A 17,173-nucleotide genomic window follows, 5' to 3' on the forward strand; every position below is an offset into this window, starting at 1 on the left:
TATGAAAAAGTTTTAAACATTAATAAACTACCAGTCATCCGCAAACTGAATGGATGGAATTACCTGTTATGCAAATCTGTCAGTAAAATTTTGAAATTTAAGTAACATATTCTTATAACCTTCCTCCTTCTAAGGAATACAGAGAGTCTCAGTCTCAGGAGAGTGTAATTGATCTAGATAAAGTCTAGGTGTTTAGGGTAAAGAACCCTTGATCTGGTGATTAGATCCCTTGTCAGAAGAAAAAAACTGAAAAAAAAAAAGACACAAAAAAATATCAAAATAACCTATAAGCTATGGCATACTTAATATATATTCAAAATCGCTTTATTAAATTTGATTTTTATAAGATCACATTATGAATAGTTGAAGCCACTTAGGTATTAAAAGAGTGATACCAGTTTGTACAATATAGAAAAATTATCAAAGCCAGAATCTTTTCATCACCCAAAGCTATAATTCAAGGGGATCACATTATAATAGGATCAATACTTGGAAACACCATCTGCAATCTGTCTCTGAAGTTACCAGGATCAGAAATACCAAAGCAATTTTTATAATAAATTGATATTATTGATACTTGAATTATATCTACAGATTAGTGTTCTATTATCTTTTTTTTAACCCACAAGAAGAATAGAGCTGTTTGGTATCCTGTGTTTCCACTCAGAAGTTTCATTGTTGACACAGCAATAAGAAAAGTAGTTTTTATCATCCGTCAAAGTGAAAATTTAAAAGGGGGGGGGGTTGTTTAGCACCCAATCAGCTACCCAGGCCCCATGTATACATGTCTCTCATGAGTATGTCGTTCATATATACCCACATGAGTTTGTGCGAGTGCACACATACACCTATACATATAAACACGGATGTGTGCATATCTTTACACAAGAATTAAAATAATATGCTCTGTATTTATTCCATTGTGCTCAATATAAAGAAAAGGGTTGTCTTGAGTACCAGTGATTTAATAACAGATTTTGGGATGAGCGTATGTTGACGTATTAGATACTCTGCCAAACAAAATATTCTTACAAGAAAAGGAAAAATGGGGATATAACATAACAAATAGCCACATAAAGGAAAATATGTGACTAGGAAAAAGAGAAATATGAAAAGGTGCTAATTCTGAAGTAGACTGGTGTTGCAGCTAGTCCTGGAATGTCAGAAAGCAACAGGTTTTTCATTTGAAATTAAGTAAAGTGTTGGATGCTTACCCAGCGATGATAATTTTAGATTTCTGGGTTCCTGAACTTCAAGGAAATACATGTTTTGTTATTATAGAATACTAAGTTTGTGGTGAATTTTATCAGTGGCCAAGGAAGGACCCAAACATTTGCATTTTTTTCTTATTAGTTATATTTACAAACACATCATTTCATTCTTCTGATTTGGAAAATTAATACCTTCATAGTAAGATTCAAAACTAATTTCTCTTAAGAGGAAGTCAATAATACAGAGTGAAAGGATAGTTGTAACTTTTTACTAATATATATACCACCAAAATAAAGAATGAATGGAGGAGGAGGAGGAGGAGGAGGAGGAGGAGAAGAAGGAGGAGGAAGAGGAGGAGGAGTGAAATTATCAGCATGGGTGAGGAAAACTGATCTAAAACAGAATAAGAATTATCTAAGTAAAATTATTTAAAATATCCTACCACATCAGAAAATAATTTAATATAATAGTGATTTATTATGTTATGTAACTATAACCATCATGTGATAAAATTCCTTAATAAGAACTACATTGCTGGGCAGAAAGGACATGGAATCCCAGAGATAATTGTTCTGTTATATTTGTATGGCAGTAGAAAATTTATGTATGTTCTCCCATAAGATCAGTCATTTCTATATGTGGATTCAGTACAACCACTCTGGAAATCAGTCTGGAAGTTCCTCAGATTATTGGACATAGTACTACCAGAAGATCCAGCAATACCTCTCCTGGGCATATACCCAGAAGATGTTCCAACTGGTAATAAAGATACATGCTCGACTATGTTCATAGCAGCCTTATCTATAATAGCCATAAGCTGGAAAGAACCCAATAGAGGACTCAAGAAAGAACTCAATAGAGGAATGGATACAGAAAATGTGGTACATTTACACAATGGAGTTCTACTCAACTATTAAAAACAATGAATTTATGAAATTCTTGGGCAAATGGATATATCTGGAGGATATCATCCTTAGTGAGGTAACCCAATCGCAAAAGAAGTCACTAGATAATGCACTCACTGATAAGCGGATATTAGCCCAGAAACTTAGAATATCCAAGATACAATTTGCAAAACACAAGAAAACCAAGAAGAATGAAGACCAACGTGTGGATACTTCATTCCTCCTTAGAATAGGGAACAAAATACCCATGAAAGGAGTTACAGAGACAAAGTTTGGAACTAAGACAAAAGGATGGACGATCCAGAGACTACCCCACCCGGGGATCCATCCCATCATCAGTCACCAAATCCAGACACTATTGCATTTGCCAGCAAGATTTTGCTGAATGGAGAGTGATAAAGCTGTCTTCTATGAGGCTATACCAGTGCCTGGAAAATACAGAAGTGAATGCTCACAGTCAGCTATTGGACGGAACACAGAGCCCCCAATGGAGGAGCTAGAGAAACAACCCAAGGTGCTGAAAGGGTCTGCAACCCTATAGATGGAACAATATGAACTAAGCAGTTCCCCCTGAGCTCGTGTCTCTAGCTGCATATGTAGCAGAAGATGGCCTAGTCGGCCAGCACTGGGAAGAGAGGACCCTAGGTGTTGCAAACTTTATATGCCCCATACAGGGGAATGCCAGGGCCAAGAAGTAGGAGTGGGTAGGTAGGGGAGCTGGGTGGGGGAAGGGTATAGGGAACTTTTGGTATAGCATTTGATATGTAAATAAAGAAAATATCTAATAAAAAAACTTGAAAAAATAAATAAAACTTCCTTGATATATATTCCATCTAAAATCAGCATTTCAGTGAAATAGACTTTAAAATATCTGATAATAACAGTGACAAATTGTTAGCTAAGAATTTTACAGTCCATTTCAGTCTGTCATAACACCTAGTTTTACTGATCCATAATCTATAATATAAGTACTTACAAGCAGAAATCTTGAGAATTGTAAATGTGGCATAGTTATTTCTCCATAGACTTGTTTAATCTTCTGTTGGAAATGCATCATCTTGGAAATAGACATTCTATGAAAATGACATTTTTGGCATGTGGAAATTCTCATCTCTCAATTCTCATCTCTCTCTCTCATTTGCTACATTCTATTTCATTTTAAAGTCTAAACATATCTAGAAAGCTCTCCAGATCTGAGGCTCAATATCATTGATGAGCTACAGGATTTTCAGTTTTCATTGTTCTTTATTGTCAAGAGAGAAAGGCAGGCAACATCAAAATACCAGATCAAGTGGTGTTCAACCTGAAACTCTAAAGAATAAGTCACAAGTTCTACAAAAGAAAAATTTAACATTATTAAAGGGCTGCTTGTAGCAGATAAATATATAAAAGCTATTCTTTTACTCAGTGTTAAACTGAATAGAATGCAGACATTGAACAGGTTCCGTCACCCTGGACACAGTGCTCCGAAGGAGCTCCAGGCTGCAGGAGACTCATTAACCAATGAGTCTCAAGAGCTAACGTATTTAAACATGACACGTACTGCATTCTCTACACTAATTTTGTAAGAGAATATATATTTACTGCTAAGAAAGAATGAGCTTAGTTCCAGAGTAAGGAATGGTTAAGTGTATTGAGGAAACAATTTCTCTAGATATACAAATGTTAAAACATCATACTGCACAACTCAAACATATGTCTACCTACCATTCATACATCCATTAATAAAATGTAAGAATAATATCAGTAAATGGAGTAATGTTGCATAGACAGATGCTTTGGATATCCTCACTCAATTTCGACCTCCAAAGACTACCCAAACCGACACCTACACTCTCTCATAAAGCAACTGACTTACATTTATTGCATCGTTAATCAAACTTATAGCTAGCATTTCATTTTAAATTTAATTGCCTTTAAATGTTTTAATGTTTATGATTAATTCATTGTCTTACTTTTATAAATAACACAACTACATCGATGGGCAAACTATGATTGCTAATTTTTATCCTGTCATTTTTTTCTAATACATTCAAGGATTTTTAACTTTTTATTTAATTTATCCATTCAATAAATTTTGATCAGAACATTCTCCTTACCCCAACTTCTTTAATAACTCTCCCAGGCTTTATTCACACAACATCAGGTCTCTCTCTCTCTCTCTCTCTCTCTCTCTCTCTCTCTCTCTCTCTCTCTCTCTCTCTCACAAGAAGAGAAAAAAATAACAAAATAAAATTTCTAGCAATCAAACTAAAATAAAAGTAAATAATAAATAAAACCAGGCACACATAAACAGAACAAAAAGAATGCAAAGGCACTGCCTAAACGTGATCTGAATAACGATAGTCTAATGAACATGTCAAACAGGATAAGCCTCAGTCTTGCACAAACAACTGTGGAGAGCTGAGTAACACTCACCTTAGGAGAGGTGGCCTTCCCTAGGGAAGACCACAATGGGTTATCAAGTGCCAAATTGTCAGTCCTGAAAATATACATGCAAGTAGCAGTATACGAACTGAACAGGTTATATTTAGAAATGTATATGAACATACACATACAAATGTCAATAAATAATAATGAAATAAGTGGCCATGGATTTAAAAGAAATTAAGTACTATCTTATGGGAAGATTTGGAAGGAGAAAAGAGAAGTGAGTTGCTATATTTAAATTATAATCTCAAAAAATAAAATAGAAATCACCAAGTGTCAGAGCATCAAACACATATACACTTTAAATTTAATTTTTTAAATGTCAGAGAATTAATTATAGTAGAAATATACCTCTTTATCAATATATTGTGGCCATAAAAATAGTCTTTAAAGTTATTCAAAAAGTGATGCCAGGGCTCTGAGATAAATCACTGAAAGTTTCAAACCTGCAATTAGCATCTCCCGTTTGTCCTTCACTCTGCCTCTTTTGATCACTCTCTAACCCCTCTCTGTATGCTATAAAACTTGAGCCTTTTTCTTCATTAAACGGACTATGACAAATCTGCTGCACGGTCTCCTTCTCTTTCTTTTATTCCCATTTCACCTTAGGTTTGTGATCCCCTCAAGACCCATGGAATAACTTGTCCAGCGGGCTGGAAAACAGGTGCAGTCTATTTGATGTTTTCTATGTTTTGTACCTTCACAAAGATCTCCTACTTTAAGTTAAGAAAATTTTCTCCTGTATTTTGTTTAAAAGATTTTTCTGTTCCTTTGACCTGAATTTCCTTTTTATTCTCTATTCATATATATATATATATATATATATATATATATATATATATATATATATATATCCATACACTAGACATAACATAATACATGTAGACCTAGGATACTTACATTTTCATTAATATCAAAATGTTATTTTGACATGTTCCAAAGTTGTCTGTCTATCTATCTATCTATCTATCTATCTATCTATCTATCTATCTATCTATCCATCCATCCATCTATCTATCCACCTGTTTGTTGTTATTTAATCACTTTATATCCAGCTTACTTCTTTGATTTTGTCTTTTCATAGTGTCTCAGATTTCCTAGATGTTGTTCCAGGTGTTTTAGACTTGACATTTGTTTTGACTAACGTTTCCGTTTGTGTGTGTGTGTGTGTGTGTGTGTGTGTGTGTGTGTGTGTGTGTGTGTCTCCATTGCATAAGATTTTCTCTTCCTCGTCTTCTATTCTGTTGGTGAGACTATTACATTCTGGTCTAAAATGCATTCATTTCACTCCAATGTTTGTTTTTGTTTTCAAAGATATTTTAAGGGGTTTATTCATTTCTTCTTTAAGAAATTCTGTTACATGCATAAAGAGTATTTTAAGGTATTCTTAGTTTTCAGCTATATTGCAAAATTCAGAGCCTGTTGTGGGAGGACTCTGGGTCTCGAATGGAAATATATTGTCCTGGTTGCTGATAGTTTTGACTTTATACTGAGATCTAGGCACCTGGGCTTGTGAAAATTTTAATCCTAAGATCTGGTGTCTAGACTTGTCTTTGATGGGTAGGTGGTTTTTTCTTTGTTTTGTCGTCTTCTTTAGTTCTTAGGAGAATTTGGTGGTAGAATATTCTTCTGGGATCTGGATAGTTCTGGCCACTTGCAACATGTGTTTCTAAGGTTTGGTAGCTCAGTAATAGGGACAGGCTTGTGAGGGCTCAGGAGGAATCCACAGGAAGGAGAAAGCAGGATGTTATATGAGGTTTTCCTTAGGTTCCTGAGAATGAGGATAGAGAATGAGCAGAGGCCATAGCAGAAAATCTTCTAGAGAGCTTTGGATGAAACTAGGGTATTAGATTCAGAGGAATGGAGGGAATGGTGAAGATCTGTTGTTGGACTATCTACTTCCCTGGTCCAAGTGGTTTGTAGATTCCCAGGAAATGCCTGTTGGTGGCTCAAATAGAATTTTGAGTGGGCTAAAAGAATTTCCTGGAGGCGAAGATCTACATGATCTTCTTTAGAATGGGGCAAAAAGGAGAGAGAGGGCATGGCAGTCTGCTGCAAAGCTGGGGATGAGATCGAGGGTAGGAGGATTGAATTTCGGGGTTTGGAGGGAGAGGTGGATGTCTGAAGTAAGCCTACTGGGTTTCCTGCCCTAAGTGGTCTGTGAATTCCCAGTAAATGACTTCTGGGATAAAGCAATGAATCAGGGGTGAGAAGTTTGAAGGTGGGGCTGCTACAGAATTAGGGATGAGACTGGGATATAGGACTTCCAGTTACTAAAGTTCTGCAGTTGGCCATCGAAATTCTGGCCCGAGTGGACTATGGTTCCCAGGGAATGTCAGTTGGGGTTGAATAACTCGAGAGTAGGGCTAAGATTATTTATTTGTTTATTTATTTATTTATTTATTTATAGTGCAGAAGGGGCCAGGTAGAAAGAGAGGAGGCTGTAGCTGGAGGTCTGCTACAGAGTTGGGAATAAATCTAGGGGACTGGTTTCAGAGGAGCTGAAGGAGAGTTGAAGACCTGCCATTAGCCTATCTACTTCCCTGGCTAGAGTTACCTTATTTTTTTCTTTTGTTTATATACTTTTCATTTCTCTTTTTATCCAGCATCCTTTATGTAAATATTATGGATTTCACTTTAGTGTTTTTTAAGAGGGATATCTGAGTGTATGAAAGCATGTGTTTCTTATTCTTGTGCCTGATGTGTTAATTTATACTATATTATACTATATTATATTATATTATATTATATTATATTATATTATATTTCCCTGGAAACCACTTTATTTTTATAATGAGCAATAGAAAGTTCGACTAGAGTTGGTAAGGAACTATAGAGAAAATAGATGCAAAGGGAAAAAAATCCTAACTATGATATATTAAATTAGAAAAAGTCTATATTTAAAATCTTGCCCACAGGTTCTAAATTTCTGATAGATTTTAATCTATTTTCAAGGTTTAAGGAGGCATACAGTGGATAGAGATTTATTTTACTTGAAGATATTAATACATGTTGGTTGTAATACAAAATTATAATCATTTACTAGCTATTGAAACATGCTGATATTTTAATTCTCATGTTTGTTTTCATTAACTACTTCAATAAAGGTATTTCCCTTGTATATTATCAGTTATATGAATATTTGTACATTTATAAAGCAAAATGGATTTTGATGCTTGTTCAATGCTTTTTATTTCTCATTTTCAAAAGAAATGTGGAATAAAAATAGACAAAATAAGCTGGAGTTGTAAATGATTCTAGCTTATCTAGGGTATGTCATCATCTGAAACAGTTCACAGACAGGAGTACAAAGTTCATCACATAAATTGTAGATAAAATATGAGAAAGCAAATGTAGGAGCAGATTGGAATGGAATTGAATATAGATCTTTGGAAAATGAGAAAGACAGTTAACGCTGCCTCCTACTCACGGAAGATGGAATCCTGTTTTCAGGGGTTGCACTGGATGTTTTTAAGGACAAATTGGGGCCAAGGAAATAACTCCTTTAATGAGCAGTGTGAAACTTTGCATAAAATGTGAGAGGGAGTCACACATGCAACCTACCAAGCCTAAATAAATAAGAAATCATAAGTCTGCAAAATCCTACTTCAAAGGAAACTGACTTAGTAATAAAAAATTCCAACAACAACTAACCCCAGGACCAGACGGTTTTATCTAATTCATCTAAATTTTCAAAAAATAAGTAATTCAGATTCTCAAAATCATTAAAAATTCACAGAGGATGCATCATTTCCAAGTTCATTTATGATTCCAGCAAACCTTGATTCAAAATCCAGACACTGATAGCACAAGAAAGACATAGAGAGTGTGCCTGATAGACAAAAAATAAGAACATTTACCAAAATTCTACAAAGTAAGCCCAAATTCAAAATCCTGTCACACAGGCTTTTCCTGTGCATCTTGACTATGACTTTGGATTATCTTAAGTTGTTTCCTCAGAGAAACCAGCACTTACCCTCTGTGATGTTTCTACTGAGGAATGAAAACAATTCATGTCTGTGTTCCTCAAATAATGTTCTTTCCCCCCCCTCTCTCTCTTTCTTCTGCTGCTCCTCCTCCTCCTGCTACTGCTATTAACAGTTTATCTACATAAATTTTATGTCTTAATGCCTTTGCATATTTTCCTTATGTTCATTCTGGATTTTAATTTTCCAGGTCTATATAGTATTATTTTCTACATTTTAAGGAGACTTTCAGGTGTTTTTTCATCATCATGTTTCTGCTTTTCCTCTTCCTTCTAAGATTAGTCTTTTGCAGCTTCACATGGGAATCAGATAGTTACTGCAGTTCTGTGATCCTGCTATCTCCTCTCCTCTTCCTCCCCCTCTTCTCCCTTCTCCCCCTCCTCGTTCTCTACTTTGTTGTCTCTTTTCATCTCTAAAATCATTCCATATACTTTTATAATTGTATGCTGACCTCACACAGTCTCATTTTTCAGTACTCAGCTAAATAATTGAATTTTTTTTTCTGCTGCTCTCTATATTTCTCCCATATTCTTTTTTTTTTTTTTTTTTTTTTTTTCTCAAAAAGGACAGCATTTAATTGGGACTGGCTTACAGGTTCAGAGGTTCAGTCCATTATCATCAAGGAGGGAGCATGGCAGCATCTAGGCAGGCATGGTGCATCATAAACACAAACAACCAGCTTTACATGGGTTCCAGGGATTCAAACTCAGGTCTCTGTGCTTGAACAATAAGCGCTTTACCCACTTAGGCATTTCCAAGCTCCTGGGACCATCCTCTTAAGGACTTAGGTGGAAGGGCTGTGTCCAAACCTTGTGTCCAGGTTTGAGAAATGGTTATTTAGTGTGAACTTGGTGTGTGTGTGTGTGGGGGTATTGTTGTTTTGTTGATGTTTGCTGGGTTTTTTTCCAAGGTAGTTTCATACAACCCAGGTTGGCCTTAAATTCTTCCTTCTGCTTTCACCTTCCAACACCATATTTAGAATTAACATTTTTATGCTAAAAATTAGTACGAGTTTTATGAACCTTAAATTAATAATTATGATTATGGAATGGATATTAAACCCATTACTACCAAATACTCAGTAGCAAGGTCCTTCAGGATCTTCATTTCCATAGTTTCAATAAGATCCTTGTAAGTGTCCCGTGGGACTGCTAAAAATGAACAGAGAAAGAGCTCTGGCTAAGGGTGAAGTCTCTTCTATTTTATGACATGGCAGTATCCATCAGACTGACTTTTGTCCTGCTCTTAGCCCACATATGCCAAGGACTTCTTGTAAGATCCATGACTCTCCCTAAAGACCTCTTCCAACTGTGTGGTCAGACTTCATTGAGGACAGGCTAGAAGTGCTGGGACTAACAACTTCCAGAAGCTAAAGAGAATCAGGGGATAAATACCCTTATTCTTCAAGTGGGCAGCTCAAGGGTAGGCAGGCCCTGAGTGCTGTCCTAGACTTTTCTAGAGCCATTGATCTCCACTTGATAGCAGTGGTAAGATGTTTGTGAACACTGAACGTTGACTTCGTTGGTCACATCTGGATAAAATGCCTATGCTGAAATCTGTGCTTCAGTGTCTTGTGTCTGCTGTGCCTACAGTGAAGTGAAGCTTCAATCTTGTCCCCTGGGCCCTGTTACTGTAATATTTGAGGTCCAGAGAAATGTATGGGATTTGGAGATTGACAGACCTTGAGAACTGAGCTTGAGGCCATCAGCCCCCTGCATCTCTCGTGCTTTCTCCCTACTGATGTATAGGATGGGCTTCCAAGCCCAGGGTTGTGCTGTTCAGCTTCTTTGGTCCTGCCCATCTCCATTTCAAAAATATCAGTCATGTTTCTGGTTTAGTTTCTTTTATACTTTCAACCTCTACTTTTTTTCTTTGATAGCTGTCCATAGACGGAGTGACAATTTATCCACATGAGGACTGAAGTTCTACAGTTGGTGATAAAATGTAAATCCATATGTATTGATTTAAGAATTATGACTGAGACAAAGCTGGACAGATAATTCAGTAGCTAAGAACACTTGCTGCTCTTGTAGAGGACCCAGGTTTGCTTCCCAGCACCTACACGATGCCTCACAGCCATCTATAACTTCAGTTCCAGGGATTCCAGTGCCCTCTTCTGATTTTGGAAAGTGCTGGGCATGTCCATGATATACATGCATCCAGGAAAAACACCCAGGAAGTATCCCTATTGGAACAGTCTCATAGATTAGAGAGGTTAGCAGCTTTCCTTCATCCCTCAGGTTCCTCATGTTCTGCCAGAGACTAGTCAACTCCCTTCTGGGGCAGGGCCAGCCCCACCACAGCGTTCTTCCTTTGTTAGCTTTTTCTCCCATATTCTAATAGTTGCTTTTGTGAATTTCAGTTGCTTCCTAAACCAAATGCTTACATCTTCTCCCCCAAGAAATCTCCTAATCTCTGTCTATGTCTGTTTAGTTCCTGTATAAGGACAGTGGGCTCATCTCCCGTTTTCTGAATTCCCTGGCTATAGTTCTGTGATAGTTAATATCTTGAAGTCACTGTCCCTAATTCATTGTTCACTCTTTTCCTTTTATGGTGTATGAATGTGTTGACTTATACTACTACATATTTGCTAGAGTGAAAGTCTTCTCTTCCATACTTGAGGAAATCTTGATCAGTAATTTGTGTTTCCTTGGTTGATTTAGCAAACAAAGTTCCAGCTCATTTTATTTCATTTTATTTTTTGTGCCCACCTAGAACTGAAGGCTCTGACTCCTTTAATAGAGTATTGAGTGGCAAGTCTGGTGGTGGTAGGTGGATATATTAAAATATACATGGTGCTTTTTCTGTGACCTCTCATTTGATTGAGCTAAAGAACTTTCAATAACTATCACATAGTACATTGTGCATATATATACCATAACCTTAGTGAATAAAATATGCTTTAAGTTGCAGAAACATGTCAAGTGAATTTGGTCATCTTGCATAAAAGTTCATGTGTTCTCAATACTGATTATATTTTAATTAAAAATGTTAACCTTGATCCCACTTGGGATGGTCTAGGACACAGCCTGGAGAGGTAATTTGCATGTGGTTCCCTGAATTCCACTGTCTACTTCTGGAATCTCTCTTAGGTCACAATGAATCTTGCAGGACTTCAAGAGCATCCTGCTACCTCATGGGATCCTTCAGAAATCCCAAGACTAACAAGCTTAGAACCATGCTCCACCAGTCCTATTCCAGTCCAGTCTGCCTGTGACACAATGGAGTAATAAGCAGCTATTAAGAACAATGATTTCACGAAAATCATAGGCAAATAGATGGAACTAAGAAAAAAACTCATCTTGAGTGAGGTAACACTGGCACAAAAGAACACACATGGTATGTATTCACTGATAAGTGAATATTATCCCCAAAAGCTCAGAATACCCCCGTTACACACCACAAACCATACGAAGCTTAAGATGAAGGAAGACCAAAGTGTGTATATTTCAGTCCTACATTGAAACAAACAAAATCATCACAGGAGGTAGAGGGAGGGGCCAGGGGCTGGGAAAGGAGGGGAAGGGAAAAAGGAAGGGGCAGGACCTGCTATGGGAAGGGACAGGAGAAAAATGCAAAGGGTCAAGAAATTGAACAAAAATGTGCAGCAGTAAGGTTGGGGAACTGGGGGTAGCTACTAGAAAGTCCCAGATACCATGTAAGTGAAAGGCTCCCAGGATCCATTGGGATTGATGTTAGCTGAAATAGCAACAAAGGGGAAATAGACCCTGTAAAGATCACCTCCAGTAGATAGGCATGGCCCCCAGTTGAGAAAAGGGATCACCCACCAATCTCAAAATTGTTAACCCAGAATTATTCCTGAATAAAGGAAATGCAGGAACAGCAACAACAACAACAACAACAAAAACAACAAAAATGGTGCAAAGACTAAAGGAAAGGTCATCCAGAGACCCCCCAACCTAGAGATCCATCCCATCTACAGACACCAAACCCTGACACTATTGCTCATGCCAATAAATGCTTGATGACAAGAGGTGATATGGCAGTCCCCTGAGAGGTTCTGATAGCCCCTGACTAATACAAATGCAGATACTCACTGCAAACTATCAGTGCTAAGGACACAATGCAAGTGCTAGAGGAATATCTGAAGGAGCTAAAGGAGATTGAAACCCCATAACAAAAACAATATCAACTAAACAGACCTCCTCGAGCTCTCAGAGACTGTATGACCAACCAAAGAGTAAACTTGGAGGGATCCATGGCTCTAGGTACATATGTAGCAGAGGATCGCCTTACCTGGTGTCAGTGGGAAGGGAGGCCCTTGGTTCTGTGGAAGTTTGATGCCCCTATGTATAGACATGCTTAAGTAGTGAGACAGGAGTGAGTGGGTAGAGGAGCACCCTCATAGATTCAAAAGGGAAGTGGTAGGATGGGGAGGGTGTTGTAGAGGGGAAACAGGGAAGGAGTTGAAATATAAATGAATAAAATGGTTAATTAAGAAAAAGAAGAAGAAAGTCTCAAGAGAAGAAGGAGAATTAGAAGAAGGAGGCGAAGGAGGAGGAGGAAGAGGAGGAGGAGAAGAAGAAGAAGAGGAAGGTGGCAATGGCTCATGAGGTATAGACAATAGGAAATGATCAGATCAAACTCGGGAACTAAATATCCTTCCCAATAGCAACAAATAATGTAAAATATCTTGGTATAACTCTAACCAAGCAAGTGAAAGACCTGTATTGCAAGAACTCCAAGCATCTGAAGAGAGTAATTGAGGAAGATATCAGAAGGTGAAAAGATCTCCCACACCCATGGATCTATAGGATTAACACAGTGAAAATGGAGTTTTTACCAAAGACATCTGTAGATTCAATTTGTTCCCTATCAAAATACCAACACAATTCTTTACAGATCTTGAAAAACAATTCTTAACTTGCTAAGACCACTCCAGTGCAGTCTGCTTGGTAGGCCTAAAGCCTGAAAGCAGTCAAGGGGCAAAGAGTTTCATGGAAACAGCCTCCTGGAACCTTGGCATTCTCATAGCCAATGTACTCAAAACCTGTTCCCACATTAGTTTGGTGTTTGGATCCCTGTGCTCTATTTCAGTATTGTTTTATTATAAATGCCTTTAAGAATTGATTTTTGACATAGCTAATCCTCCACCAGTGTTCCAGTGGTTCCTAGAAAATGCTTGAAGTCAAAGGTGAGCTTGGAATTCAGTAAGAATGTTACCTATTTAGTAACATTTAAATTCACTTCTAGTAGAGAAAGTGAAACTAATTAGGGATTACAAAGAATAGAGCTAGAAAAGCTCAGGGGTTATCTGCATAGTAATTACTTAGGACAATAGCTGAGTCACACCCAAACACAGGAATACACAATGGTTTAGGAAGTAGGTGGGTTGTCATGAAAGGGTTAGTGGAAGGGAATTCTCCTGGTACAGGTTTATTCACTAGGCCCAGAGGAATAGCATAAACAGGTATTTACTAAAGAACTCCTGGTGGTGGGTTTAACAATAGACTAGCATTGCATTAGAGCTGGCTCCATTTTAAGTGGTAAACCCAGCCTGGTCCCCGCCATCTTTTTATGTATGCATTCTTTTTTGTTTTGTGTCAATATAACTTGGTGGATATGTTCACCTGGCTTTTCTTGTTTTTCTTCTGTATAAAGAATTCTGGTTTTCATTTGTACAATACATTCAGATCCATACTCCTTTGTGTCATGTCTGTTTGTCACCCCATTCTTGCTGACTCCATGTCCACTTGCTGGAATCTCTGATTTTCCACGAATTGAGCAGGGCCGACTAGGCCCAGTCTGTGGCATAAACTGAGAGAGAGAGAGAGAGAGAGAGAGAGAGAGAGAGAGAGAGAGAGAGAGAGAGAGAGAGAGAGAGAGAGAGAGAGAAGCAGAGGAGAGGGAGGGGAGGGGGAGGTGAGGAGGAGGGAGAGGGCAAGGGAAAGGGAGAGGGAACAAGGTAGGCAAAACAATCTGGAACATTAAAAGAACTTCTAGAGGGAACACTGTCCCTGACTTCAAGCTGTACTGTACAGCAATTCAAATAAAAACTGCATGGTATTGGTATAGAAATAAAAAATACCTTGATCAAATGCTATTCCGAAAGTCCCCTATACGCTCCCCCCACCAGAGACTACCCCATCCGGGGATCCATCCCATCATCAGCCACCAAACCCAGATACTAATGAACAGGACCCTGATATAGCAGCCTCTTGTGAGGTTATGCCAGTGCCTGGCAAACACAGAAGTGGATGCTCACAGTCAGCTATTGGATGGAGCACAGGGCCCCAATTGGAGGAGCTAGAGCTCTGATGGCTGCTTCATGGCAACCTGTGTTCCTGTTTTAGTGGTGGAGAAATAGAGAAAGAAATTACACCCATAAAATTCGAACCATGACCTATTCATTTAGAAACATTCTGCTATGTGGAGATATTCAAATGAAATTACAAATCATATTTAAAAAAGTACATATTATGCAGAGCTTGCCTAGAAGGAATTTGGCAATAACAGTATGTAACAAATGTATCCTAACCCTGAATAATGTGAAGGTTTAGGATGGACATTGTGAGATAGAACACTCCGCTCTTGTGTATTATTCTTGAATTCCTATCTCCAGTGAACAAATGAATTTAATGTAACTATGTGTTTCAGAGAGCGTTTTCACTTTATTTCGCAAATAACTTTTAATCATGCATGGCTTAAGGATACCTCCTTCTGCCTTTCTTCTTCCTCATAACATCCAGGAAGTAGAAATCAATGTGTTTGGCTTCTTAAGCATACATTACTTGTATTCTTCAAACTTGGTATTTTTCAAAACAAAGCATAATAAAGGGATTTAAAAAAAGTATTGGCTTAGCTGAAAAACTAAAAATACTTAGCAATAAATAGTAAAAATAGAAGTAAATATAGAATTAATAAGAAAAGGCCATTTTCCAGATAAGGAATCATAATTACTTGGAGCGATTTGGTGAATTCCCAAGTTTGAGGAAAGCTAATATTGACTTTTATGATACCTGCAAATCTCTCTGTTTCTCTCTTTATGTGTGTGTGTGTGTCTGTGTGTGTGTGTGTGTGTGTGTGTGTGTGTGTGTGTGTGTGTGTCTGTCTGTCTGTCTGNGTGTGTGTGTGTGTGTGTGTGTGTGTGTGTGTGTGTGTGTGTGTCTGTCTGTCTGTCTGTCTGTCTGTCTGTCTGTCTGTCTCTTTCTCCTGTCTCTTGGGAATATCCCCCTTTCACCTCAGTTTCTCATTTCACATCTTTATTTACAAGGAAATTAATAAATAGAATGTACAAGTTTAGTAAATGTCACGGAGTTTTGAAATTCTTTGTCTCTCCTGGAAATATATCTTTGATACTAAATAAAACTATCCAGACTACAACCAAGCATACAATGTTTTTTTTTTTACTTTATTTACTAAAAAGTAGCAACTCACTAATGGCCTTTAATTTTTTGAATTTTCTATTTTATTTTAAAAATATACAACGTTCTCTCACTTATTTCTACACTCTACCATAATAATCTGTGTTTTTCTGTAAAATCTGACAAACCAATGTCTTTGAGAAACAGAGCTTTCATTTTTGGATGTCAATCATAATTACTTGTGGCACACTTTATAATGCTTCTAGCCATTATTTTAATCACATGTATTAATTAATTTCAAGAAGTTTGATTTATTTCTTGAGACTCTGATATCAACTTTTTTCAGATCTTTTATCAAAACGCCTGTCACAATCTGAGAACATGCAGTGCTTCTCGTTTAAAGCAGACACGTGCTTTATTGGCAGTGGATCTGAAAGCAGTCTTGGCTATTTCTTGTCTTCCCTGATGCTGTGGAATATGTCTACCCACCCTATTCTTTGCAAGAGAAGAGTGCTTCTTAGCTCCGGTGTGCAAAATGTTTATACACTTGCTCAAAGGATACCTTCTTTGTACAGGAGTTAACATTCACTCTCTTCCACTTCCCAAAATTCGTCACCAATTCTATAGCAATCTGCCCTGAAATTTGCATTTCACCTTTCATTTAAACTCCATGCTATGCACTTTGAGATTCTGTCTCTAAACTCTCAGATTCTGCTATTCCTTAAGTAAATCTTAATCATTTACAATGCCAACTTATTTTCTCTTTTGGTCCTCCTTCCTCACATAGTGTTAAGTGCATTTAGAATGAGAAAAGAAAGTGTCTTCAAGGTTCATGTGGGGAAGTGATTTAATGAGAATGGTATAGGACAAAGGTGACATAAAAAAGCCACCTGTATATTTTAAAAAACAAATTTCCTTTCACGCTGATGTAATTTATTTAGCATACATGTATATTTTCAAATCGAACTATATTTAACAAGTACTGTAACACCCTGTCAACAGGGGTATTTTTGCATTAATTCATTAAGATTTTGTCATTGTAGAACAAGGATAAATGGCATAAAGACAGAGTAAAATAAATAGCCGAATTTTATAGAGTTACATATAGAAAAATTGAAGCAATTTAAAGTATTTATTCCTACACATATTGATGTTAAAAAGCCCTGAGAGTAGAGCTGGGCAAGTTCTCACTTGGACTGTTTACAAGCCCTGTGTTTTGTATGCTGTGCACAGTAGTAGAAATGCAAATGAAGTGGGCTGATTTATTGGAGAAAATTGATGGAAGCTGTGTTGTGTGACACACGATTAAGCACCG

Source organism: Mus pahari, chromosome 2 (genome assembly GCF_900095145.1).
Source record: "Mus pahari chromosome 2, PAHARI_EIJ_v1.1, whole genome shotgun sequence".
Classification (NCBI taxonomy): domain Eukaryota; kingdom Metazoa; phylum Chordata; class Mammalia; order Rodentia; family Muridae; genus Mus; species Mus pahari.